The sequence below is a fragment of the Helianthus annuus genome, chromosome 13 (assembly GCF_002127325.2).
Source record: "Helianthus annuus cultivar XRQ/B chromosome 13, HanXRQr2.0-SUNRISE, whole genome shotgun sequence".
Lineage (NCBI taxonomy): Eukaryota > Viridiplantae > Streptophyta > Magnoliopsida > Asterales > Asteraceae > Helianthus > Helianthus annuus.
Window position 1 is genome coordinate 159838824 of NC_035445.2, and position 26014 is coordinate 159864837.

The window sequence follows — 26014 nt, forward strand, 5'->3', positions numbered from 1 at the left end:
ACCGACATTTCAGTTACGGTTTTGATTTTACCCAAAAACCGAACCAAACCGTGCACATCCTTACAAAGGGGAGGTGTATTGAGATGGAAAAAGGGTGAATCAGTCCCTTCTACTGGTCAACGTTTGGGTCAACGTCAACTGACAAAATGTGGTAAAGTGTAGAAATTTTGAAATGACGTGGATGTGCAAAGGTTTCTTAAAATGGCCAACAGTGTCAGTTGAGTGGGTCTGACTACAGGGTTGGAAAAAAAAAAAATTTCTAAAAAAAAGACTATTAAAATAAAACTAATCAAAAAAGACGTTTACTAAAAATAGTTGTAAAATATGACATAATATGTAGTAATCTAAAAATATGACACTATAAATAAAAAATTTATGCATGACTTTTAAGCTAAAGTAATAAATCTTAAATAAAAATATTCAAAACTACAAGTTAGATACAGGCTTCCACCCCAGTTAAGGAAAAAATATTAAGACCCAACAGTTGTCTTCTCTTTTTAGTAAGGATGTATCCATCACAACCTTTTCCAACCTAGCCTTTAATAAAAATCTAATTTCTTTCTCTTCTACTACACAACCTAACCTACCTCAACCTTCTACTCACATTCACAACCCAACCTTTAAAATATTTTTTATTACATATATATATATATATATATATATATATATATATATATATATATATATATATTATGCTTATTATTTATCCAAATATGTGTTAAAAATAATTACAATTTATTTTCATTTGAAACCGATTGTTTTAAAAGCAATATAAATAACAATAATATAAGAAATCTTTTAATAAAAAAACACATACATTCATCAAACATAGTTAAAATAACAAAGATAATGCATTTTTTATAAAAAAAAATAATTAAAAATATATTTTTTTTGAAGGAACTCAGTTTTTGAGAAAATTTATATCGGTATGTTCACAAAAAAAAGTTAAACAACACTGTGTTTTCAGATTTTTTTAATAATTAAATACTAAAAAGTTATTAAAGAAGATCATATTTTAGGTAAAACTAATTTTTATAAAACAAAAATAGAAAACATAATAATAAAAGTAATCATTCACTAGCCAACATGTGCCATTTTCAAAATATTAAAAAAAATCCTCAACCAAAGTTGCACCCACAACCTAGGCCTTAGATTTAATTGATTTTTTTTTTTTTTTTACTTTTTGGCCAACCAACCAAGCTTTTGATCACCAATGGTTGTAGCCTAAATAACCCAAATAACCACCATCTTCTTCACACTAAATCTTCCTCCTTTGTAAACGTCTATGCCCTGCTATCGGAATTTTTTTCTTTTCCGATGATGTTATGCTCATTCTTCGCTCTCCTCTCTTTATTTTTACTGCTCTATTATAATTGGTGAGGCCGACCTCTATACTTATAAAAATTTTGGTGGGGCCTGTTCTGTTAACGGAAGTAGCTTTATGAACCACCGAAATCGTGTATTGTTTCTGTGTATGTTGTATACATTTTAATGTTATTTATTTTAATCATCTTATTGCGTTAAAATTCAGCACATTATTTTTCATAAGGGCCATGTAGATGAGTTTATTGCTCAGAAACGTTAAAATTCGGCACATTATTTTTCTTAAGGCCATGTAGATGAATTTAAAAAAGAACTCCATGTGACATATGGACAAAATAAATACTCCATGTGCTATGAAAAAAAACAAAGACTATGTGTGATATAGCAACAACCTAACAAAACTTCACAGTGGGTTATTTATTCAACATTTGAAGACGATCACAGTGCCGTTAATGGAAGTTTACATTATTTTTCATAAGGGCCATGGAGATGAATTTAAAATAGGACTCCATGTGACATAGCAACAATCTGGCAAAACTTCACAGTGGGTTATTCAACATTTGAAGGCGATCACGGTGCCTTTAATGGAAGTTTCTATTTGAATCCTCAAAAGTAATTGAGTTCCGTTAAAACCGTACCATTAGATGACATGACATGACAGAGTTGTTGATGTGCAATAGAGTTGACACCAAGATCACAATGCCTTCAATGGAAGATCACGATGAATGTTTCTTTTTACTTGGCATTGAAGGTAATAATTTCTGATCCTTTCTAACTACATACGTTACGTACAAGTATGCTAAACGAAATTGATGAAATTTACATGGGTACAAAAGAGCATCAGTAACTTGCATATCCAGTTAAACATAATTCTTTTTGCTTTTTTATACATCCGTGACTTCACCGGAAATTTTAGGTAGTTAATAACTTAAATTTAATCGGCTAAAAAAAACCGGACAATAAGACAATATCATAACTTTTGATTTAATCTTATCTTACAATTGAATTTGTCAAGCTTTGTTTTACCTAATTTTTCTATGGGCCTGATTGGACTCATCCATAATACATTTACGAATTTTAATTTCGAGTATTTGTGATAAGCATTCAAAGTATCAAGTTTTGGTATACATTTTACAAATTTTGTTTTATTTTTTTAAGTTTTCTAGATTGACTTTTAATATATTTCTTCTCATGTTACTTTTACACAGTATAAGATAGTATAACGATGCCCCAATTTTTGATTCAGCTAAGTTGCTTATTGGCATAATATACTTATCACCCTGCTTCTCGTTAGTTAAGGTTAGAAAATTTTAAATTTCGTTATCAGTTATTTAATTTTAGATGTGATAATTAATAAAGGGTGGAATATATTTTTATCTTTAACTTAATTGATTTATTATCTTGCTTTTATATCATACTTATTAAGTTAATTGATTTATTATCTTTCTGTTTTATCACAGTTATTTAGAAAAAAACAAAGTTTTTTTATCAGCTTATTTTTATCTCTATCAATAATTTTTTTTATTTAAGGGATCTAGTGGGCATGCTTGTCTTGATGTCTTTTTATTGTATCGTGAATGATGATATAACATATGTGTTTACATATTAGGTTTATTAAATTAAATAAGAATAGTATAAGATTCCAAGGTATGAATGTCTATCTGATATATATTTGCAAATGAAATTTGAATTGAGATTTTCTTTATAAAAATTCATTCCAATAAAATTGAGAAAATTGCTAAATTCATCCATGAGGTTTTATACAAATTGCTAGATCAGTCCAAAATCAAGATTTGCTGCTAAAACAGTCCAAAATCAAGATTTGTTTTGCTAATACAGTCTAAAAAACAGACGCCGTTAAATATAGCAGTTGGACTGTTTTAACAACAAATCTTGATTTGGACTGTTTTAGCAGCAAATCTTGATTTTGGACTAATCTAGCAATTTGTGTAAAATCTCAGGGACGAATTTAGCAATTTTCTCAAAAAAAAAGTGATTTTTTTAACTGTTTTTGATATTTAATTTGATATTAATACACCATTAATGAATTTCAATAAAAAAAAGTTTCTAGTAATTTCTTCAAATATAATAAGTGATGTCATCTTAAACTTTAATTATGATACATATAATGCATTTCGAATTTATTAAGTTTCTTTTGGTAATTAATATGATATTAATACACCATAATGGAATTTTAACAAAAAAAAAACTATTCATTTTTTCAACATCATAAGATTACCGGGGAAAACCCGTTTGGATTAAGGATCGAACCCGAGTCATCCACCATCAATTCCGGGGAAAACTCGGTAACCCACTTGTCCGTAGGCACGACGGTAAAATTACCAGTAAATACATTTTTTTCTTAAATATCGTGGTTTTGTGTGAAAAGAAAAAGCTAAGAAACCAAATTAAATTTCTTATGATGTTGCCAATGACCTCTACTCCGAGGGTAACCCGAGTCATCCACCAACAATTCCGGGGAAAACCCAAGAACCCACCCGCTCGTAAGCACGACGGTAAAATTACCGGTAAAACCTGTTTGGCTCAAAGATCGAACCCAGGTTTCTCTTGGTCTCCTATCACTGCTCACCAGTGCCTCACTCCTTTTTTGCACCAACTGAGAATTGAACATGAGTCTTCAAATAATAGCTCAAGTCCTCCTACCACTTGAGCTAGAGGTCATTGGCAACATAATAAGAAATTTAATTTGGTTTCTTAGCTTTTTCTTTTCACACTAGACCACGATATTTAAGAAAAAAATGTATTTACCGGTAATTTTACCGTCGTGCCTACGGGCGGGTGGGTTACCGGGTTTTCCCCGGAATTGGTGGTGGATGACTCGGGTTACCCTCGGAGTACTCCGCTTGTCCAGTGGGTGCACCGAGAGTGCTCGGGATTGATTTGTTGGCCGTTAAAAAAAAATTCTTATGATGTTGAAAAAATGAATAGTCTTTTTTGTTAAAATTTCATTATGGTGTATTAATATCATATTAATTACCAAAAAAAAACTTAATAAATTTGAAATGCATTATATGTATCATAATTAAAGTTTAAGATGACATAACGATAATACAATTACATGGAAAAAAATAACTAACAAATAAAAAAATCACTTATTATATTTGAGGAAATTACTAGAACTTTTTTTATTGAAATTCATTAATGGTCTATTAATATCAAATTAAATATCAAAAACAGTTAAATAATCACTTTTTTTTAGAAAATTGCTAAATTCGTCTGTCACGGCCCCCGACCCGATTTGACCCGTTTCAGGAGCCGCGGGACAGAAACCCTGCGGTACTTTATTTATTGTGAGTGTAGCAGTGGAAATTTTATTTACAGGATCGGCTAAGTTAAAATTTTTCCCGATTATTTTATTTCACAATTCGGGATAAAACCCCGATAATTTATAATAACAAGATTTTATTGATAAAACATATTTCTTTATTTGATATTGAGCCACTATCTTAAGCTTGAAATGCTTCCCCCCTGCATTTTTCCTGAATTACAGCAGATCACCTGAAACATGTTTGAAAAAGATTTGGTCAGCGGGGAAATACTGAGTGAATTATTCTAGTTACTGGAAAATGACACATTTGTTATAATTCACAGTGTTAAGATCTTTTACAATGTTTCTGATATCAACCAATCTACCCACAGTACTTTACCACTCGACCCATTGGCCCACCTGTACAATGGTGTCTGTGATTATGGTCATATCACCCAATGGCTGCCCCAATGGTGACGATTATCAAGTAATGTGCACAATACCCCACATACCGGCTGTAATTTGGTGATTACATAAACTTAATCACTGTAAGTTATAATTCTGAAAATAATTTGGAGTATTGTAAACAGTTAACAACTCACAAACTGTGAGAAAAGAGTTTATAAAAGAAGAATAACTCACATTGCAGTTTTAGTACTGACAGAATATGATTTTAGCCCTGTTAACCTAATTTCAACAATAATGCACACAAAACAGGGTTAGTGATCAATACAGCAGTTACGATAACTCACGAGATCAAATTCTCACAATGAATGACAAAGTGCAATACTTCAACTCATTTATCGAATTAACGACAAACGACAAAGTATAATACTTCAACTCATTTATCGAATTATCGACAAACGACAAAGTATAACCCAATGTGGGCGGCACTTAGACATTCTTTGGATATATTGATCCTGGAAAATGAATCGTAATAGCGATCGAGTAATTACCCTGTTCCGTGGCAGCACCTCGTGTGTAGTGTGTGTTTAATTTATAGTAATTCGGCCTAATAACGACGTACAGAAGGTTTCTGATCGACGTTTTAACATTAATAGTCGACTGCCAAGGTCGGCTATTTATAGCCCAAAATTCGACTCGCATATGGACCGTATGCATGGACCCTTGCGGTCCGTAAGGGAGTCGGTTGGTTTACGGTCCGTAAGGATTAACCTTTACGGTCCGTAAAGGGTGCGTTTTAGCTTGTAGACTAGCCTTCTCAGTGGTTTAGGTTTGATGACTCAACATTGAAATCGAAATTCAGTATAACAACGAGTTTTCAAAGATAATTATCAAATAGGGTTTAGCCCCCTTGAGTTTTAGGGGCCCTGATCCTGATTCCGTTTGTTCCGGAAATTTCAGGGTTAGTGCGGAATTACTTGGGTGTCTCAATTAGGGTTTCCTTATTGACCAATTATCATTCTAATTATAAATTTTAATGAGAGTTGTTACATCGTCCATGAGGTTTTACACAAATTGCTAGATCAGTCCAAAATCAAGATTTGCTGCTAAAACAGTCCAAATCAAGATTTGTTGCTAAACTGTCTACAATTGAGAATGGTGACAAAGGATCACTGGTTCAAAATGGAAATCATGATAAAAAACTGCCAAGATTAGGAAGAATTGATTTTCCCAAATTTGGGGGTGAGGATGTAGAAGGATGGGTGTATAAGTGCAATCATTTCTTTGAAATGGATAAGACTCCAGAAGAAACAAAGGTTAGATTGGCAGTGATCAATTTGGAAGGGAAAGCTTTGCAATGGCATCAAGGGTTTTTGAGGAGTAGTGGAAGGAGTATTGATGATGTGGGCTGGGATGAATATAGTAGATCAGCCATTTCAAGATTTTCAGTGACCCTAATGGAGGATGCTATGGAAAAACTTAAAAATCTTCATCAAACAGGTTCACTTCTGCGATTCTTTTGATTCTTATTTGAATAGGGTAGTGGTTTGTCAAGAGTATGCCGCCAGTCTATTTGTGGGCGGGTTAAAATCAGAAATAAGATGTCTAGTAAAGGCTTTTAAGCCAAAGACATTGAGGGAAGCTTATGCAGTAACCAAACAGCAGGAGATTGTGTATAATACACTGTTTGGAATTGGTGTTCAAAAGAAACATGCTTATAACTCCTATAATGCTCATAAGTTTAATAATACTGGATTGAAGCCACCTCCTACTATGAATGCCAATACACCACCCCTATTACCAACACCTTTGAATGCTCAACCTGTTAAAACCACAAGAAGACTGACCACTAAAGAAATTGCTGAGAAGAGAGAAAAGGGAGAGTGTTTTTGGTGTAAGGAAAAGTTCACTCCTGCTCATAATTGTAGGAACAAGCAGTTGTACAATTTGGAGTTGGTTGATGAGGAAGAGGTGACAGAGCAGGAACAAGTTACAGTGGATGAGGAACAGTTGGTGGAAGCAGAACCTCATATCTCTATACATGCAATCACAGGCATACCCTCTTATTCAGCTATGAAGATTAATCGGCCAGTGGGCACTAGAAGGCTGAATATTTTAGTGGACTCTGGTTCCACTCATAATTTCGTTGATACAAAGGTAATTAGTAAGCTGCAATGCCCTTTACAACCTGTGAAGCCTATGAAGGTTACTGTTGCTAATGGTAATCAATTGGAGTGTGGGCAAAAGTGTAGTCACTTTAAATGGATGATGCAAGGGGTGTGGTTTAATGCAGAAGTGTTGGTATTGCACCTGGAAAATTATGACATGGTTTTAGGAGTGCAGTGGCTGGCTACGTTAGGGAATATTAATTGGAACTTTGCTAATATGACTATGCAGCTTAAAGTGGAAGGTAAAACTTATACATTGAAGGGTATTGAAACAAATGGTATGAGTTTATGTTCTGCTGAGAAGATGCATATGTTGGTAACCCAGGGTGCAGGGGTAGTTCAATCACAGATGTTTGGTCTACAGTTGTTACAGACTGAAGTGTAGGAGGTGTTTGGGTCTATAGTATTGGATCCAGTGTTCAGCAAAGAATTACAAGCATTATTGGAAGAATATAATGATGTGTTTCAAGTTCCAAATGCATTACCTCCTAGAAGGCAGTATGATCATAAGATAAATTTGAATAATGAAAACAAACCAATCAATTTGAGGTCTTATAGATATCAGTCTGTGCAAAAGGATGTGATTGAAAAGATGACTCAAGAATTACTAGAAACAGGAGTAATAAGAAGTAGCCAAAGTTCTTTTGCAGCTCCTGTTGTGTTGGTCAAGAAAAAAAGATGGATCCTAGAAGATGCGCGTGGATTACAGGCAACTCAATGAAGCAACAGTAAAAAATAGATTTCCTATTCCTCTAATTGATGAATTGTTGGAAGAGTTGGGGGGAGCTACTGTGTTTTCTAAATTGGACCTCAGATCAGGTTACCATCAGATAAGAATGCATGAGCCTGACATACACAAAACAACTTTCAAAACACATCAAGGGTTGTTTGAATTTTTGGTCATGCCCTTTGGCCTTACAAATGCTCCAGCTACTTTTCAAGCATTGATGAACTGCACTTTTAAGGAGTTCTTGAGGAAGTTTGTCTTAGTATTCTTTGATGATATTCTAGTTTACAGCAGTGGTTTGAAACAGCACTTAAATCACTTACAGCAGGTCTTGGAAACTTTGAGGCAAGGTCAATATGCTAAGAAGTCTATGTGCATGTTTGGGGGAAGAAGGTAGAATACTTGGGACATGTAATCACCAAGGAGGGGGTATCAACTGATTGGTAACCCAGGGTGCAGGGGTAGTTCAATCACAGATATTTGGTCTACAGTTGTTACAGACTGAAGTGTAGGAGGTGTTTAGGTCTATAGTATTGGATCCAGTGTTCAGCAAAGAATTACAAGCATTATTGGAAGAATATAATGATGTGTTTCAAGTTCCAAATGCATTACCTCCTAGAAGGCAGTATGATCATAAGATAAATTTGAATAATGAAAACAAACCAATCAATTTGAGGTCTTATAGATATCAGTCTGTGCAAAAGGATGTGATTGAAAAGATGACTCAAGAATTACTAGAAACAGGAGTAATAAGAAGTAGCCAAAGTTCTTTTGCAGCTCCTATTGTATTGGTCAAGAAAAAAGATGGATCCTAGAAGATGTGCGTGGATTACAGGCAACTCAATGAAGCAACAGTAAAAAATAGATTTCCTATTCCTCTAATTGATGAATTGTTGGAAGAGTTGGGGGGAGCTACTGTGTTTTCTAAATTGGACCTCAGATCAGGTTACCATCAGATAAGAATGCATGAGCCTGACATACACAAAACAGCTTTCAGAACACATCAAGGGTTGTTTGAATTTTTGGTCATGCCCTTTGGCCTTACAAATGCTCCAGCTACTTTTCAAGCATTGATGAACTGCACTTTTAAGGAGTTCTTGAGGATGTTTGTCTTAGTGTTCTTTGATGATATTCTAGTTTACAGCAGTGGTTTGAAACAACACTTAAATCACTTACAGCAGGTCTTGGAAACTTTGAGGCAAGGTCAGTATGCTAAGAAGTCTATGTGCATGTTTGGGGGGCAGAAGGTAGAATACTTGGGACATGTAATCACCAAGGAGGGGGTATCAACTGATCCTTCAAAGATTGAGGCAGTAGTTCAGTGGCCTGAGCCTGAAAATGTGAAACAATTGAGAGGGTTTTTGGGCTTATCTGGTTATTATAGGAAGTTCATCAAGGGGTATGGAGTTATAGCTAAACCTTTAACTGAATTGCTCAAACAAGATGGGTTCAGATGGAATTAAAGTGCTCATCACTCTTTTATCCAACTTAAACAAGCATTAAGTTCAGCACCTGTATTGGCATTGCCTAATCTATCTCAGCAGTTTATAGTGGAGACAGATGCATCTTCCTTGGGTATTGGCGCCGTTCTCATGCAAAACAACCATCCTTTAGCATTCATCAGCAAGGCTTTGTCTCCAAAGCAACAAACTTGGTCAGTTTATGATAAAGAATTGTTAGAAATTCTGTTAGCAGTTAAACAGTGGCATTATTATTTGATCACTGGTCATTTTATCATAAAAACTGATTAAGAGTTTGAAACATCTGTTGGATCAAAAGATTACTACACCTCTACAGCACTCTTGGATGGTGAAATTAATGAATTATGATTTTGAGATACAATACAAAAAGGGGGTTGAAAATGTAGTGGCTGATGCTCTTTCAAGATTACAAAGCTCTTCTCTTTTTACTTTGGTAGTATCATCTTTTGATCCTTTATTACTGTAAAAAATAAAAGCTTCATGGGAAACAGATGTTAATGTGCAAACACTGATTCAGCAGTTGAAGAGGGCAGTGGTTGTGGGTCAGTTCTCTTGGGAGGCAGATTTGTTAAAAAGAAAAGGGAAGTTAGTAGTTGGAAATGATGCTCAATTGAGAAAAGAACTGTTACAATGGTGTCATGGGTCAACTGTAGGAGGTCATTCAGGGGTTCAAGCCACTTGTCAGAAGTTGAAAGGGTATTTTATTGGAGGGGCCAGTCTAAAGATGTGAGAGGGTTTATAAGGCAATGTCATGTGTTCCAACAAGCCAAATATGAGACTGTGGCTTCTCCTGGATTGATTCAGCCATTGCCTATTCCCACTTGTGTGTTTTCAGACATAAGTATGGATTTCATTACTGGCCTACCTTTGTCAAAGGGTAAAAATGTAACTTTTGTGGTGGTAGATAGGCTTACTAAGTATGCTCATTTTATGGGCCTAACCCATCCTATTTCTGCAAGCTCTGTGGCTCAGTGCTTTATTGATCATGTCTATAAATTGCATGGATGGCCTACAACTATAGTATCAGACAGAGATGCAGTTTTTTTGAGTACTTTTTGGCAGGAGTTTACAAGACTGCAAGGCATTGAATTGGCTATGTCAATTGCATACCATCCACAAACAGATGGTCAGACAGAGGTGGTAAATAGGTGTTTGGAAACTTATCTTCGGTGTATGATTCTACACTATGGAAAGTCTTGGGCTCATTGGTTGTCTTTGGCAGAATGGTGGTACAACACCAACTACCACACTTCTATAAAAACCACTCCATTTCAGGCTTTATACGGGTTTGCTCCTCCTTTGCATGTACCTTATATACATAGGGATACTAAAGTTGCAAGTTTGGATGAGGAGATGTGCTCTAGAGAAGAAGCTATATCAGTATTGAGGTCTAAACTGTTAATGGCTCAAAACAGATTAAAGCAACATGCTAATAAGCATAGAGGTGATCGAATGTTTAAAGAAGGAGATTGGGTATATTTGAAACTCAGACCTTATGTTCAGACGTCTTTACGGATGGCAACATTTAATAAATTCTCTCCAAAGTATTATGGACCTTATTTGATCATAAAAAGAGTTGGAGAAGTTGCTTACCAGTTGGATTTGCCTCAAGAATCACAATTGTGCCCAGTCTTCCATGTATCTCTGCTCAAACAGGCTAATGGTCCACCAACCACTGTTGTTTCGATCCCAACAATAGCTAGGTTCTTATATCAACCAGCCAAAGTATTGGATCATCGTTTGATAAGGAAAGGAAGGAAAGGGGTACATCAGGTGTTAGTACAGTGGGAGGGATTGTCAATAGTGGAGGCTACGTGGGAGAATAGACATGATTTACAATTGCGGTTCCCTGATTTCCAGTTCTAGCAGGGGTTGTGGCTTGTCAGTGGTTGTACATGTCAGGGGTTGTATCTTAGAAGTGGGAGAGGTCTGTCAGTAGTTGTAAGTATCAGTGGTGGTGTCTTAACAGTGGCTGAGTCTACCAGTAGTTAAGAACTATCAGTAGTTGTGGGTTAACAGTGGTTTGGTTAGTGATAACCTTGAGGACAAGGTTTGATTGAAGGGAGGGGTATTGATATGTGTAGTTAATAGTTCAGGGGGGGTCTTTTGTAAACAATAATAGTATAGGGTTGTATTGTAAATGATTGTATTCAGTTAGTTGAGTTTGGCAGTTATAATAACAGAAAGGCTAACAGTCAGTGGTTAGCTTGGTTTGGAATTTCTTCTCTCTTTGAGTTTCTTACGCTCTATTATTTTTGTATCATGTAATTAAAAACTGTAATTAGTTCTAAAAGATGTATAACAAATGAGATAAAAAATAACAAAAAGGAGAAAAAATGTTAATTGTTTTTTTTATTGTAATGTTTTCTTGATTTGGTATAGGTGTATTTTGGGTTCTGGCATATAGATGCTAGCAGCTTGCTGGAACCATTTGTCGTGTAACTCTTTGGTGATGCTGAATGAAGTTGTTTGCTGTTAAAAAATATGTTTTTTGTTTTTTTTTTTTTTTTTTTTTTTTTTTTTTTTTTGTAACTAAAGTCTGATAAGTTCTAGAATAGGACATGCAGTTCGAGAAAGTCCCTTTGACACTCAAAATCTTTCACATGCAAGGATCCATACAAGACCTTACTCAAAACAGACATTCCTGGATGATCATGAAGGGTATAACTGAGGAAGTGGGGAAGCAAAATATACACATAACACATCTGTATTCAAATCGTCTTCTTTTATAACATTGATTAGTTTTTGATAAGTGGAAAATACAAACGGACGTAATTACCTTTGAATTCAGTTAAAATTAGTGTTAGTACCCTAGTTAGTTACAAATTAAAAAGTTAATACCATAGAATGTTACTTTCTACAAACTACAGGTGTAACTAAATCTATAGCAAATTTACGTGAATATGTTATTCAGATCCGTTAATGTAATTAAAACAGTAGTAGCTACGATAGTTCGGTGCAGGGTCATCACAAAATGAATAATTCCAAATGGCACCCACCTCCATGTCTACATAATTCACAAGGGGTTAGGGTCATAGATCATAAGTACATGCTGAACGATGACCTCATTACTATGACGGAAAGAAACTCGAAACGCAACATTAAGCGATGACTTCATTACTATAAGGGGGTAGGGGCGATCCACTGGTGATGGAATTCCATCACTCACAACATACAATCATGTTCTGCTATGTCATCCAACATTATTCCATCACTAGTGATGGATTTTAGTGGAAATGACCATCACTAGTGATTGAATTCCATTACTCACAACCTCTTTTTTTTTGTTTTTAAATTATAAATTAACAATAAAATTATAAATTTCATTTAAATAAATCCTAAATTACAAACTAAAAAAAAACTAAACATTGCAAATTAAAAAAACCTAAAAAATCTACGGCATCTCCCAACCTTACTATTTCTTCGAACCCGAACCTCGTTTGCTTGAACCATCCATCTTTGAATTGAATTTTTTTGAACTTAAAGTTTGTATTTTTTGTGTTTGAATTGAAAGAATGTTTGGATTGAAAGAATGTCTTGTAATTTACAAAATTTACATTGTGTGTGTATATATAATAATTATTTTAACGGTCAAATCTTGGTCCAACGTTCGATTTTTTGAATTTTTAACACGTGACAGACACCACGCGTTTAACATATCACGCGTTAAAAAAGAGGGCGGCGGCGGTGTTCGTTTTCCTTCCACGCGTGATCCATGGCACATAACGGGGCGCCCCATCCCCCTAACGGAGAGAAAGTCAAAACCCTATAGAAAAGATTCCTAGATAAAGCCTCCCTAAAAGACAGTTTTCCTTGAGGAGCAATAATGATGCCAGAGCTGTTGCTGGATGTTCTGTTATTTCAAGCATACAAGAAAACACTTTCTCTACATTTCTTGAATGATCGGCATGAACTTGCTTCCGTGTATCTCCTGTGTGCGTGTATTTATTTATTTATTTATTTATTTAATAGAGGTGGCAACTGTGTGGCTTAGGCATGTTGGGTAACAGATCAACAACAACAACCATACCCAGTAAATCCCACAAATAGCTGAACTATTCGTAGGGTCTGGGGGAGGTGGGATGTAGGCAAACCTTGCCTCTATCCTCAGAATAGAGAGGCTGCTTCCTGAGAGACCCCCGGCTCCAAAAATTGGGTAACAGATCGAATCTTGTAATTTCTTTGTACGGGCAGTGGCGGACTTAGGAATTTTTCCATGGGGGTGTGGAACATTTTTAAAAATTTTAGGCCCCAAGGTATATAAATAAAAAAATCGGTTCGTATCGGGTCGAGTCGGGTCATGTAAAACAAAAGAACTAAATTTATATAATCATCAAAAACACGTCAAACCTTGTTACAAACATAATTAAAACGTCGTCCTACGGGTTTTCATTTTTTGAAATCTATCCAAAACATCATCTAAACCTACTTTCTTAAGCAAGTCTTTCTCTATATAACATATACAACCTTCACTTAAATTCTCATCGCCAATCTGATTACGCAAGTATCCACATCAACGACTCCGGAAGATGTATCAACTTTCCTCTTGAGAAATCGTGCCATAACGTCCCTGCTCATTGTTCCTATCGGCTATCACAAACAAATTGATCTATAAGTTCATGGCTCCATAACATATTAAATAATTTATCAACTATTCAAGCCCTAAATATCATAATATAAATCACCCTAAAAATCATCTAAACAACATATATACCATAAAAAAAACCAAACGTTCTTCACTAAACAAAGCCAAGCATACTGTGGTATGCGGCTATAAAAAAAAGGCAAAATATCATCACTAACAAAATATAACCCATCATAACATAATGAAAACATAACGAAGCACATGTCTACTATGGTTAGTATGCGGCTATAATAGGCTGCTGGAGGTGGACAATATCAACAAAAAATCATCAAAAATAACAAAGAAACTTACCCGTGTTTGATCGGCGGTGGTATGGTGACTGATTACGGTGGTATGCGGCTGCTGACTGTTCACTGTTGTCGCTGTTGATGTTCTGCTGGCTGGCGTGCAAGGACGATTAAGAGAGCAGGATAGAATATATAAGGGTTTTGGGCTTGTTTATTTTATTTTAGTTTGAAATATTGTTGATTTGTTGGGTTTGTTTATTGGGCTAAGACTTAGTAGTGGGCTAGTTAAATGTATTGGGTATTTAATTTTAGTTATTTAGGCATTAAAAGTAATATAATTTAGGTAGTATTTTTTATAAAAGAGTTCACTAAAGAATATTTTTAAAATATAAATTGATAACACTTTTTACTTAAGGGGAGCGGACGAAAAATTCCAAAGGGTGCGGACGGAAAATTCCATGAGGTGCGGACGAAAAATTCCAAGGGGTGCGGATGAGATTTTTGACGGAACTTAGCACTAAAATTTTTTTTCCTGAGGGTGCGCCCGTCCACCTTGGGCTAGGCTTAGGTCCGCCCATGACAAAAAGTATCAATATAGTTATGCAATTTAACACATGCTAAAACCTATATCAATATGAAAATCACATTGCAAATATAAAAAAATAGAAGCATCAATGGGCGAACTGTGATTTCGATTCGATCACATAAATCTTTGTCGCTGTAAAAAACTTTTAATCAGAACTCATAAAAATAAAGAAGATTAAAAATTTGAAGAAACACCAAGTCTAAACCGTCGGTCTATTCTTATGGAAATGGTCTCGTCAAGAATGGTTAATCTGTAATCTTTCCTTGATGATGATCTAAATACGATCTGCAAAACAAAACACTATGAGACTCGTGCCAGTATAAATTAAAGTTGGTTGACGTTTCAAGGTAAACTTTCTTCGAAAATATGTCGAGTCAAATATAATACATTTTCGTGCTTATTTTTATGTATTTTTAGTTGGTTTACGTTTTGACGTAAATTACAATTAGCAAGTTGTGTGAATAGTGTTTTCATCTTATTGGTTTTTTTGTTTCTTTCTTGATTTATTTTTCTAGGACTTTATTATTTTTATTTATTTACTTTTCTTTATGTTTAGTGTGTTTTGGTGACAGGTTCCTTTTTCACTAAAGTTATATTTAAGATAGAGTTTGTGTTTCTATTTACAAGTAATTTAAAATCCTCGCGTCTCGCGGTCCAATTTAAATTTATTTTTATGGTTTTTAAATTTATTTTTATGGTTTTTACTCGATGTAAAACATGTGTCACTATTCTTTTCGCATATTTCTTTCGGTTGTTATACTGAACCAAAATAGATATTGACCGAAAACCCGCGGTGTAGCACTCGTAATCTTACTAAATATGAAACTTCAAGTTGATAAATATCTTGATAAGACGGTAAAAAATAAAAAGTCAGATTATAAATCAGAAAAATTTTAACCAAAAAAATGTTAAAAAGTCATTAATACAATTAGCATATTTGGATAAATATGTTATGAGACTCTTCTCTCTAGGAGAAACGATCAAGATTCAAATCTTGATATTGTATATATGTATAAATTCATAAATGTCGGCGCAATAGTAAAGTTTCAATCTTTTAGAAAATAGCTTCATGACTTGGGGAGTTTTCACTCACTCCTGACACATGTTCCCATGAGCAGATTAACCCCATCCTATTCCCTCATATCCCCAAAACTGCCGCCACTTGACATGCTCTAATCTAAACGACTTAGATGTTTACACCAGAGATTATTGATTTAAAAAGACTACATCGGAGATTACTGTATGTCGCCATAGGATTTTCTTCAATCAGCACCAGAGATTTGGCGAAGTCGGTTAGGGTTCCGGCGAGTTTCCGGTAACCCGATTCGGGTTTGTCGTTCGCATGTCTCACTTTCGGTTAGATTGGATTAGTATGAGCCATGATTTAGTAGTATAGTTAACCCAGTGACCATGGACGTTCCTGTGAAGACTCTGGTGATCAAATCGGTTATTGCACGTTGTTAAATGTTGATAAGATTACTTCCAACGGCTAGGAGGCTAAAGTGGTAAACTAAATATAATTCACTTTTTGAAATTCATCAAAAAAACATTGATTTTAATGAGGTAGCAATCTGCTGAAGGTAAACCATCAGATTCATTTAATTTGTATTGTATTGTATTGTATTTTTATATGCTTTTTGTAAAGTAAACTATAATGGTTTTATTGAAAAAATTTAAGTACAACGTGTTAGCTAAACCGAATAAAAATATATGATAATAAAAAAATACATGATGCTTCAATTGAAAACATATAAGAAAAGTAAAGAAATACGATAAGTGGTTTGTAAAAGTTAATTTTGCATACATTTTTGTAAGAAAAATTATCTGTAGTGTATGATAAGTGGTTAGTAAAAATTAGTTTGGTATACATTTTTCTGAGTGAAATTACTGGTAGTGTAAACGGTATCCGTGTTTGTTTTCATGTTTTCTGACATGCTAAACCAATAAGATCAAATTTTGGCTGCTTTTTGTGTATGAAAAAAGTGATCATTCCCGTCGCGAAGCGCGACGGAAAACACTAGTTTAGTATAATTTAGTATTTGTTGGTTTAATTTAGAGTACTAAATTAGTATTTGTTGGTTTAGTTTAGAGTACTAAATTATTTTTTTCATCTGTAAATATATATACCTAATGTCCAACTAGGCTTCGGTTTAAATGAGAATCACCACGAGTTGTGAGAACCATGGGAACCCCTACTTTCCGCGTGAGTTGGGCCACAATTTCTTGCACAAACGTAGATTAAAAGATTATAAACACGTCTGTAAAAAAGCACAAAAAATTGTCGAGTCGATAGTTTTGCCTGATGTAAGTTTTGTTTACCCGCTGATGTAAATTTTGGTACGACGATATTTTTTTTTAAATCTCATGTAAACTTATGTATGCAGCATTTAAAAAAAATTGCGGAAACAAGTGATTTTTTTTAAGATTTTTGAGATTTTTTTTGGAAAAACTTTTTATATGACCTAGTTCTCATGGTCCCTGTTCAAGTATATCTATCTATACTTTTTATAAAATGAGAAATCCCAATGACATAAGAAAAGCTGATGTGGCAGCCAGAGAGGCTGTCCAACAATGTTTTTCTTATGTCATTACTGCATCATAAAGTCTAATATATATAAAATCATTTTAAAATCTATCTAAAAGTCTGCGTCATCCCAAAACCTCTGCCCATATCTATCCTTTAAATCCAGTAGAGGTTTAAAGTCTTTCCTTTGGCAACGTATAACTTAGCAGATGTTTTGAAATTGCCGGTAATTTCAAATTCATAATGCCTGGGGATATGTAATTTGCAATTAATTCATGTCACTCACTCGCTTCTGTAAATCATCTTCTTATATAAAAGTTTTTTTTTTCTTATTTAACTCTCCATATTTACACTCTCGTGTTCTCTGCTTTTTATTTTCAAACCACACTTCCAATGTATCTCTCACTCATATCCCTTCTTCTCAGTACTCGTCATTGGGATACAAATGATAAGAGAAAACGAAGCTCTCTCTGACCCACTTTCAGAACAAATTTTGGGGATATTGGTTTGCCTTGATGATGGTAGTGTCATATATATAATTATGTTTGTTTTGGTTTTTTTATTTTTCGTAGTTTTTTTTTATTTGAGTTATAACTAAATTATGATTGTGAATGATTTGAGCAGATGATGAAGATGATTGTTCTATAGTTGTTTCCAGCATCATTGTTCCAACATCGTTGGAAGTATGTTTTTTTTTGTAATTTTTAAATTTTGAATTTTGAACTGATCTACTCTAATTCTTGCTTTATATTTCAGTCTAATCAAAGTTGTTTGAAATTCATACAATCATCTGCGGGTTATTGATGGTATTAAATTAAATACAAAAAAATATTATTAAATGTACAGTTAAATTAATTTGGGTTATGACTAAATGATGATTATGAATGACTTGGGCAGATGATGATGATGTAAAATCTACAGTGGTTCCTACTAAACGCAAGAAATGATCTTTTTCTGCTGTAAGATAAGATTTTATTTGATAAGATATATAAATAGATTCAGTTTGTTCTTTCTTGCCTTTTTTGTATTAAAAGATGCCTAAAGTTTGGAATTATGATGTATAGAATGTATACATATAAGATGCATACACTTCTGCAGGCTCCGATGATTTAAAGCAGCTCTTTATCAAGCAAGTTGAGGATTAAGTATATGAGGATAGGGCTACTCTTCAAGAGCTGAAGAAGTGTTTTGATGGACTGCATCTTGGTTTGTTAACGAGAGACCAGGTTTCCATAAACCTGATGGTGATGCCTTCAACTTCCGTGGAGTTCATGGTGATTGTCAAAGATATACATTAAGAGGTTCAGTACTCGATGGAGTTGAAGCTAAAAGCACTTACTTTTGGCTGTTAGATTCTTAAATTTTTTAATGGTGATGCCTTCAACTTCCGTGGAGTTCATGGTGATTGTCAAAGATATACATTGAGAGGTTCAGTACTCGAGGGAGTTGAAGCTAAAAGCACTTAATTTTGGCTGTTAGATTCTTAAATTTCTTGGTGTTGTTGTTAGATTTTAAAGTTTCGTTGTCCAGTACTCGATGTAATTGTTGATCTTTAAATCTCATAATTAAATTTTAATCCTATTAATGTTTGTGGAGCATTTTATTTTTACTATATGTAAGGTGCATAAGTATTATTATGTAATTTTTAATATCATATGAGTACTGCAGATCGATATTGATGTAGATGTGAAATTGTCTCTGAGTTTGATTTAGATTATGTTAATGTTGAGGTGTGCTTGAACAATTTTTTGAAGAATTACAAAGAATCAATTTCTGTTACTGTATAGATCTGTCAAAGTTAAAGTTTGCCAAAAGAGAACATCTGCTCGAAATCATCATCTGCTGATCTAACGGCTGTTTGACTTGCTACTATTGCCAACATCTGTTGTTGCCTAACAGAGCTTTTTAAAGAATTTCCTCCTCTCAATTGCAAATACTCAACATCTATTACTTTCAATCTCTGTCAAAGGTAAAGTCTGCCCAAAAAGAACATCTGTTTAGTAGTGATCTTCTGCTAATCTAACGGCTGTTTGACTTGCTACTGTTGCCAAGATTTGTTGTTGCCTAACAGAGGTTCGCAACATCTTTGTCTGCTTGAGTTGTAGAAGCATGTGTTTACTATCTAGAGTATTGCTGGTCTTTAAATGAAGAGATTTTTTTATTATTTTTTTATGCCAGAGGTTTGAAATTTTATTATTTTTTATTATTTGATAAGTCAACAGTTTTTTGAAGAATTTCCTCTCAATTACAAATACACAACATCTGCTCCTCTAAATGTCTGTCAGAGGTAAACTCTGCCCAAAGAGAACATCTGTTTCAAGTGATCCTCTGCTGATGAAGACATAGTCTGAAGGAAGTTTGAAGAAGCAAAGGTCTGCTATGGGAAAAGTCTGCCTCATCTCAAAACCTCTGCCCATATCTATCCTTTAAAGTCAACAGAGGTTGAAAGTCTTTCCTTTGGCAAACGTATAACTTAGCAGATGTTTTGAAATTGCCGGTAATTTCAAATTCAAAATGCCTGTGGATATGTAACTTGCAATTAATTCATGTCACTCACTCATTTCTGTCTTATGGTAAATGCGTCTTATGGTTAATGAAGAGGTTAATTGTAATTATGATAACGTGTTTTTTTTTTTAAAGGTTTAAAATTTGTCCTTTGGATTTCTTGATATTTAATTTTATACTTTTCCCATGGAAACGCACTTTTGAAATATTTTTCATTAAAAGCCTAACCATCGTCATCATATTCTTTAACAGTAAGTTAGTCTGACGATGTATTTAGTCATAAACGCCTTCATTGGGTATATAAAATACATTGGGAAACTGCTTTCATCATTACCGCTTTCATCCATCTACTCAATCATCTTCAAAGTTTTTTGTTTATCAATATCATTACAATTTCTTTGGATTTCAAATACGCATTTGTTCACCACAAAATGGAATACATTGGGTTTCAAGTGATTGTTGACGAAATTTTCACAAGGCTCCCTGCAGAAGATATTGGTCCTTTGAAATGTCTTTCCAAAAATTTTTATAGGGAACTGTCAAGTCATGCATTTGAGATGATGCATGCTCTCCGAAGTTGAGATTCACTACAAAAGAAACCACTCTCCTTTAAAGGCACATCAATTGTCGTTGACAACGTAGTAGCTGGTAATTTGGATGTCGTTACAAGCAAAACCTTAAGTTTTCCTAACAATGTCTATCCTACTGACGGGTAATCCATAGGACAACCCTTAAGTGTTATAAATGATAATTTAACCCCGCATTTATCCATGTAATTGTCTAGAATTAGGTAACTACGATTGTTTGTGTTTTAGGTACAAATGGAGCTTAAAAGGGAAGGAATTTGGAGCATCAATAAAAAATAAAATATTGGAATGGAAGAACTAAGAATATCACATGATAGAGGATGAAATTACGAGAACGTGGGTGAAAACGGCGAAAAAACGTAGTTCAAACGAAAAAGTTATGCTGAAAACAAAATTTCATGTTGAAGCCCACCGTAGCCTACGGTGGAGGGCGTAGCTTACGGTGGTCCCTGACATAAATTATCACCGTATGACAGTTTAAAGCCACCGTAAGCCATTCCAAGCCACCGTAAGCTACGGTGGCCACCGTAGCTTACGACGCTGACATGCGTAAATGTGTAACTTCCACCTTTTAATGCGGATTTATGGTGTCTTTTCATGTCTAATCAATCCCATTCGGTTACCGGCAGTCTAGAGGCGAATTTGGGTGTTCTTGAGAACTTGAAACAATTTCTAAACATCTTGTTAGTGTTTTTAATTCTTATGAACATTGATATGTATGTGATGATGATTGTCCAAGTCATGAGTGGCTAAACTTATGGTGACTATCTTTGGTTGAAGGTTTGCGTAAGACTTTATGATTGGATTTCATATTTCTAGAATAATGAACTTGTCTTTATGATTTGTTTGTTTTGGTGTGTGATTGCTTGTTTGTAAATTGTTAATTTTTATGTTAATCTAATTTGAAACCATACGTTCTTGGTGCTATTGGAATCGAGATATCATGGGTAGAATTAGGATTGGGTATTGATTAATTGGTCATCGGGTAACAACCTCGCGTTCTAGGAATCTGAGTACTTAGTTCCCTTTCATCACAACAAGTAATCGCACATGAACCATGTCTATGTAGTTCTTTCTAGTGGAATGTTAACATAAATGTCGAAGCAAACCGGAAACTAAAGATGGTCATTTTTCTCTAAATTGTTTACAACCCAAATTCTCATTTTTCAATTAGACTAGTAATCTTAATTTTAAAAATCAACCAATCAAACCAACTCTTGAATTTATTTTTATTGCAATTAGTTTAATTTTAGTTAACTTAGATATACACTTAGATAACATACATTCCACAAACTCCTTATGTTCGATACCAAATTACCGCTAGCTAATTAGTAGTAATTGGATTAAATTTGATTGTGACCACGACATCACGTCAAATTTTGGCGCCGTTGCCGGGGAGTAGTGCGCAACATGTGTTATTTTTGATCTTTTTAGGTTTGTTATTTTTCTGGTTTACGCTGGGTGTGTTAGTGTGCAGGTATTTACAGGTGCATGCGTACTAGGAGCTCTCACAAGCTATCACCATTGGCATTTGATCTAGAAATTGAACGAACTTTGAGAAGAAACAGAATTTTGCCTATGAGAAAATAAAATTAGTGGTTCACCAACAACACCTACTACACCAGTTACACTAATTAGATACATGAATCCACCATGACCACCACCCACTACGGGTGAACCTACACCACCCTTTATACCATCTTCAACACAACCATCACCAAGTACTACCATTCCTATAACCACACCAGAAACCAACCAACACTACCTTACCTGAGAACACACAACCTGAATACTCCTTCAGTTACAACCCTACATCATCCGCTGTTCCAACTTATTCAACGTTTTTCCCAACATCCGACCAACCATCATCATCACAAATACCACCACCTAACCTATACCAAACCGGTCCATCTATTATCCATTCTACTCCATTCCAACCAAGAGTGCAATTTCAACATACTTCGGGAGCAAGACAAGATGGGTTTGATGATGAGTTTGATGATGACTTTGTGGGATATGATGAAGAAGGATACATGTATGGGGGTGATGGAGATCAAGGGGAGTATACCTATGTTCAAGGTCAAAATCAAAGAATGTCAAGTGTTGGTGGGATTCCTCAACAACAAATCATACCTCAACAATTGCCACCACAAGGTCCACCGGTGCAAAGACGAGTTCAACAACCTCATGTGGGGCCGAGATTTCAGCCACCTCTACAACAATTTGGGCCGCCACGAATGCAAGTTCAATGACCAATGGGTCCTATACGTCCAAGAGTTCGGTTGGGTGTACCAAGAAGACATCTTCGAGAACATGCAAGAGGTATAGAAGCACATTTTAGACCGGTGATCACTCATAATCCTTCACCAGTAGTTATCCCTCAAAATGATCAAGGAAGGACTTTTGAAGTTCGAACCAATTCGTTACAAAGTTTGCCAAAGTATAAGTGTTTAGCAATAGAGGAGCCTTATTTTCATTTGGAGGCTTATGATTCGATTTGCAACACTATTGGGGGTCAAGGATTTTTAGCCGATGATGTCAAATTGGTGCTATTCCAATTTTCCTTAGAAGACAAGGCGAAAAAGTGGTATTATACCTTACCTTCGGCATCTATCTATACATGGGCGGAAATGCAACAAATCTTTTTTGACGAATTTTATACCGCTCAAAAGACAAATGATGCTAGGAAAGGGTTGAGAAGTTTTCAACAACAATCGGGTGAGATGTTTCATGAAGCATTCGAATGGTTTAACATGATGATCAAGAATTGCCCTCATCATGGGATAGAGCTATGGGAATTGATGAATGCTTTTCATGAGGGGTTATGTGCTGAAGATGCTCGCGACTTAACGTCGATCACAAATGGTACTTTTGGCACAAATTACGAGCCATGATGATTGGGAATTTTTGGAGCAAATGGCGGTCACATCGAAAAGAAAAGCTCAAGCATCAAGGAGAGCACGACCGGCTATTACCCGAACTCAAGTGCATGCGGTGGATGATGGTAATGTTCAAACTTCGAATCAAATTTATGATGTTTGTGCGCTTTGTAATGAGTTGGGACATGCGGCTGAAAATTGCCAAGGAGTGGAAGGGCAATATGAGGAGGTGAATGCATTGCAAGGGCAAGGAGGGGGTGGTAGAAATTACAACATGAACTCCAATACTTATCACCCCGGTTTGAGAAACCACCCAAATTTTAGATATGGAAATCCCTCAAACCAAGCCAGCCCGAATTTTCAAGGAAGTCAAGGTAACTTTGCTCCACGCCAACCGTTCAATAATCAAAGTGGGTTTTCGGGTCAAAGTTCTTCTGGTGGAAATGAGGTCATGGAGATGCTCAAGGTAATGCAACTAGAGATGCAATGAAGAAATCAAATGGATGATGTTCGCATGCAAAAAGATGAAATCCGTGACAAAGCTATTCAATCGTTGACCACTCAAATGGGTCAACATGCAAGTGACGTGGCATTATTGAAGAAAGCAAAAGGTCAATCACCAAGTGACACGGTGATAAATCCCAAGAACACAAAAAGCATTAATATCAATGTGGTAAGCATCATTCCTAATAATAAAATTAATGAAACATTTCTTACTTCTTCTTGCCAAGTGAGTGCAGGTATAGGAAGGGATGCCGAGGTTGAAACAGACAAGGAGCATGGAGCACCACTTGTGCCGACTCGAGTGGGAAAATTAAAAATTCCCCATGCATTATTGGATTATGGGGCGAGTATGAGTGTGCTACCAGGTGACTTATATGATATGTATGATTTTGGTCTGCTTCAGGATGCAGACACCATGGTGAGTTTAGCGGATGAAAGTTGGAGGCGTCCACGGGGAATGGTTAAGAATGTTATGATTCGGTTGGGAGAATTCGAATACCCGGTGGATTTTCTGGTTTTAGATTATGCTACTACCATGATGGCGTCACAAAAAAGGGTGATTTTGGGTCGACTGTTTCTCTATACGGTAAATGCTCAAATTGATTGTAGAGAAGGAATCATTACCATGACCGAAAAGAACAGTAAGTTGTCATTTGATGTTCAGACTAAGATGATAAGGTACGATTTTGTTGTGGCGAAGGATAGCGGGTTTAGTGAAAAGGTGTTTCAAAGAATGAGAAGAAATCACCCACCGGACCGTGAAGAAAAACATATGGGTTCAAGCAAGAGTGTATTTGATTACCCACCGAGTCGAAACGAGACGGATGCATTTTGATCAATGGCACGGGGAAGTGATGGAGATGGCAGGAACCGCTTCTTTGAGCCACCTTAAATGGGGGTGGCACGGTCTGGCTGAAGACCTGAAAACTTAGCGCTGTTCGGGAGGCAACCCGAAGTTTTTCACTGATCTTGTTATTTCTTTAGTTTTCTATGTTTCAGGGCCATGGCAACACTCAAGTGTGGGGAAGATGTGCGGATATTTATGTGAAGGTGGTGATAGGAAATTGGATCATTTACAATATCTGTTGTGTCAAACTTCGCCAGGTCGATGTACTTTTTTTCTTAGACTTGTCATGTTCTTTAGCTTTGAAATATTGTTAGTTTATTAGTTTGCTTTTGTTTATAAAAAATAAAAAAAAATAAAAATAAATAAAAAACAAAGTTGATGTTTTTGGTGTTTAAGCGATCTTCCCTTCAAAACCATACATTGGGGACAATGTATCACAAGTGTGGGGATGAGGGGAAATTTTGAAAAATTTGTGAAAATTGTAAATTTTTAAAAATCAAGTGACAATGGTCCGAATTGAACATTTGAGTACAAAACCGCATGATACACTAAAGCATCCCATATTCCCTTGTTCTTTCTTGGTGAGAGTTGAGCCATCTCTTTGAATTTATTAGAAATATTTTTCTTTGATCAGAGTGGCAATGGGTGGGGGTACATTAGAATTTGTGCTTAGATGCGGTTTGAGGCCTTAGCTTTGCATGAATGTGAAAATGATAAGGGCATTTAGGTAGCCTCGGCATGGTGAGTGCGAGTGTGGGATTTGGGGGGTTTGGACTTCATAAATTATGTATATGAGCATGGTAGTGAGAGGGGCGGGGGTTTGGACTTTAGTAGCCCATTTGAGCTTGAAGCCGATCATTTGTAACCCGTGCCTAGTTCCTCTAAATTTAACCCGTATTTGACTCGGTCTATTAGTGTTGCATCTCGTATTAGTATGTTTATCTTGTTACGTTTGAAAGAAAAAAAATATAGAAAAAAGAGATATGAAAGGAAAAAGAAAAAAAAGAGAGAGAAACAGTAATGAAAAATGAAAAAAAAAATGAATGAGATATGTTGTACATAGTTGTTTATGTTTTGCTTAGTTAGAAATAAAAGACCGGGTTGAATTGTTAGCTACTTTGCATATATATTTCCATTTCCTACCCATTTGCCTAGCCACGTTACAACCTCTAAGTCCCTTTGATTCACGTGCACGTTTAGCAAACTATTTAGGTGAAGGACCGATTTGAGTATACACATATTATTGTTCAACTACCCGTGTGCCTTTAGTGTGATCTAGCGTATCTTTGCTAGTTATTACTTGCCACCGAGAAGAGAGTTATTGTGAGGGGTGTGTTA

At 35.3% G+C, this 26014-nt stretch overlaps 1 long non-coding RNA gene and 1 other non-coding gene across 2 annotated transcripts; one reads left to right on the plus strand and one right to left on the minus strand.

The window, feature by feature from the left end:
• Positions 1 to 1212: 1212 nt before the first annotated feature.
• On the plus strand, positions 1213 to 12147 carry LOC118485513. The gene is made up of 2 exons (XR_004876457.1): positions 1213 to 2074; positions 11931 to 12147. It is a non-coding gene; the product is annotated as an uncharacterized LOC118485513 (long non-coding RNA).
• A 10978-nt stretch (positions 12148 to 23125) lies between these two features.
• On the minus strand, positions 23126 to 23231 carry LOC118486155. Its single transcript, XR_004878011.1, has one exon. It is a non-coding gene; the product is annotated as a small nucleolar RNA R71 (small nucleolar RNA).
• Positions 23232 to 26014: the final 2783 nt, after the last annotated feature.